The sequence below is a fragment of the Lathyrus oleraceus genome, chromosome 6 (genome assembly GCF_024323335.1).
Source record: "Lathyrus oleraceus cultivar Zhongwan6 chromosome 6, CAAS_Psat_ZW6_1.0, whole genome shotgun sequence".
Taxonomy (NCBI): Eukaryota; Viridiplantae; Streptophyta; class Magnoliopsida; order Fabales; family Fabaceae; genus Lathyrus; species Lathyrus oleraceus.
This window is the reverse complement of record NC_066584.1, coordinates 358,479,319-358,483,085: the sequence shown is the minus strand read 5'-3', so window position 1 is coordinate 358,483,085 and position 3,767 is coordinate 358,479,319.

Genomic DNA, 3,767 nt, shown 5'->3' with positions numbered 1-3,767 from the left:
AAAAAAGATGTATTTTTATCACCCTTCATGCGCCAAGAAACCTTGGCCTTCTCTTTCCAAAAGGACTCTTCAATGATCAAAGCTTTCTCCAGCTCCAACTAAGCATTTTTTTCTCCTTACACAAATTTTCATTGGTACCATTCCTTTGAATTTCAGTTTGAGTCTCTATCAGATTGTCAGTAAAGATCCTTGACCTTGAGATGCACATTCCCAAAAGTATCTTTGTTCCACACTTTGAGTCCCCATTTAAGAATTTGAAGCTTCCTGTTCAAAATGAACATAGGACAACCAACAATGTTAATGCTGAATCTAACACCCTGATTTAATTAATCGTTTATTTATTTATTTATTTATTTGATTTAATTGAATAATTTATTTAAATAATTATTTTATGTGAATTATGACATATTTGGCGGGGTATGTATTTGTGGGGTTTTGTGCTAATTAATCAGTTTAGTGAGAATTAGTTAATTAAAAAATTAGAAATTTGAGAGAATACGAAGAATTGGGTCGGTTTTGTAAATTGAGAGAGTTAAGTAGTGAGTGGAGAGAAATTGAGTGTTGGTTCGGCAAAAATTATAATTATGAGAAGTAATTAAATATTATATATTTTGAAAACTAGAGAAAATTAGGTTTTAGAGCTTTTTTGTGTCAGTACGCGAAAATAAGGAGTTTAGAGAACAAAAATATTGGAAGGGAGAACTAGGGCTTGAGAGGAAGAATCCATATAAACGGCTTATTTTTGATGATTTTGTAGAAATTACAAGGAAGGTGTGTGTGTGTGGGGGGGTGGGGATTCTTCATATAAGTGTGTTTATATCATGAAAGGGTAGAGAGGTTTCCTTTAACCTGCAATAGGATTTGTCTTTTTCTCTATTGCTTTGCTTGATGGTATGATAGGTGAATGTTTGTGATTCTATTTTGCCATGGATTAATGTGACAATATGTGTTTGTTGCTGTTTTATTTGGTGTTCATGAATCAAATGATGAATTATGTTAAAATTGGGGATTTTGAGGTATAACTATAATTGATCAATTCATGATAAAAACGACGAATCACTGTTATTTAGGGCATAAATGATGTGTTAGTCATAATAGAATGTGATTTTGATGTGTCTCAAATGATATAATGGAGATTGGTTTGAGGTATGATAGATATTTGATGTAGGAGACGAGATATGCAGAAAAAAATTGGGTTTATGGAAAAATTTGTAGTGACCAAGCGATTGACCATAGGGAGCAATGATTGGTTCCTTTTTAAAACTGATTTTTTTGAACAATAGCTTTGGAATAATTCATTGGAAAAATTTGATGTGTATTAATAGAATAACCATGCCTTGAATATAAATGAAGATGATTCCGTAGATTAGGTCAAAAGTCAACTACAAAGTTGACTTTGACCAAAAAGTCAAATGTATCATAATATCTTCTTTCTAAGAAAACACATCAAGAAACCCTAATCCATGAGGCTTGCAATAGAATGAAACCTTGATCCCACAACATCCAATGAAATTCACAATGTCTTGCATCATAAGACATAATAGAGAACCAATCTAATCATCCAGTCAAAATACAAATGTTGAGACAATCCAATTGCTACCACGAGCCCTTTGAACGAACGAGTGAATGGTTGCATGCAAATGAGTGAATGATTTTTCCCTAAAAGGAATGATTACTAGGAACACATTCTAATGAATCAAAAGCTATAAGCAAGATTAATTAATGAAGAGGTGGGGAAAATTTGGGGTATGAAAGTTGCCTCTATTTAATCATCTTAAACCTAAAGGTATGAGTAGCAACGACTTTTAGGCACTCGAGGTAGAAGAGGATTAAATACCAAGACCCAAAAATTTCCACTTCGAAGAAAAGAGATAGATATAAGTGCTTATGGTATATTTTTTGTCTTGCCTCCACTAACAAGTTTTGGCAGGTATTAGTAGTTGAAATATTCCCGCAGGGTTCCACAAAGGTAAAATGATTGGTTGTGTACTTGCAAAAGGTAAGTAACAAATGGTATAAAAGTAATTTGTAGAGTTCATGGTTTTCTCATACAAAAGGCAGATACGTCTTGCAAAAGGCAAGTGAGACTTTGTTGGGGAATGATAGGATTTTCCACTACAAAAGATAGAGGAGACTTGCAAAAGGCAAATAAAGGAGTATGACGTTTCCTCACGCAAAAGGCAAATGAGGATTCCTTAGCAAAAGGCCAGGAAGTTATGTGAAGGTGAATGTGATTTCTCATGCAAAAGGCAATGAGAACTCTTTGGGAAAAGGACAAGGAGGGAAATGAGGGTGGATATGGTTTCTCACGCAAAAGGCTAAGAAGAAGGGTGTTTTCTCATACAAAAGGTAATGATAATTCCTTTGCAAAAGGCTAGAAAGACTTGCGAAAGGCAAAGGGAAGTATAAGAATAACCCCACTTTCATGTCAACCCTACTTTGAACAAAATTCACACTCCTCTTGCACATGGTGCTCTTATGTTTACCCTGACCCATGATTCTTTAGCAGTCGACGTCAGAGAATCATTGTCTTTCTGGTCATGGAAAGGACAAGTTGAGTTTTTTTGGTTGGCATACATGAGATGCAAATGAATGAATGCATATGTTGGGGATGGAATGCAAATAATTATGCAACACCCATAAATTCAAAGGTTTAGTGGCACAACAAATAAAGTTCAAAGGTCCGATATGTACATAGGAACATAATATCAGTATGCAAAAATGCATGTACAACACCACAAATCACAAATGTATGCACAATGCGATAAGTTAGAAATGTAGTACAGTAAATGCAAAGATGTATGCAAAATACATCAGATACAAGATGTAACAGGTTAAATATGTACAATGCACTATGTACAATGCAACAGGTGCTGGATGATATGCAAATACTGCTCGATGCAGGGTCAAAGGTTCGGCGTCCCAAGAGGAACGAAGGGTATGTAGGAGCTTGGTTTCCTGCATAAAAAACCCAATATTCCCACTCACAGGTATGAACTAGTCTTCAACGGGTGATCCCTAAAAGGATTCCCAGAGTCATGAAATCAAGTGAAAATACTTTGCCTTAGTCAAGGCAAATATACGATGTATTTTCGCGTTATCAGTGTGTGTATGTGTGTGTGATATATATATATATATATATATATATATATATATAATATATATATATATATATATTATATATAATATATATATATAGAGAGAGAGAGAGAGAGAGAGAGAGAGAGAGAGAGGAGAGAGAGAGAGCGAGAGAGAGAGAGAGAGAGAGAGAGAGAGAGAGAGAGGAAATAAGAATTGATATTATTGGATAATGATTATGTTTCAAAACTGAATTACAAAGTATCTATTTATATACACCTAGGTGACTTGACTACTAAGTAACAAATATAACAATCCTAAACCCTAATTATCTTTTGGTCTTGGGCCACACATAACTTGGATTATGTTATATCTCAACAGATACAATCCTAACACAGTCTAAAGTTCTGTTTATTTGACTTGGCTTACTTGAGTGTTAGAGTGGTAATCTTGCAGACACACCTCTTCCCAATGACCACCGAATACTTTCGTTGCCGTACTAGAGACCTTTTAATGTGGTCCACACCAACGTACTCCATGTCTTATGTGCCATACCATAATAAAATACATGTTATGGTATATATAGAAAACTTTCTATTTTCTTCGGATGAAGCATTGACTTCTTCAGAATGACATAATAATATTGAGAACCAACGATGACTTTGTAGGAGTAAATGACAAGGAACACC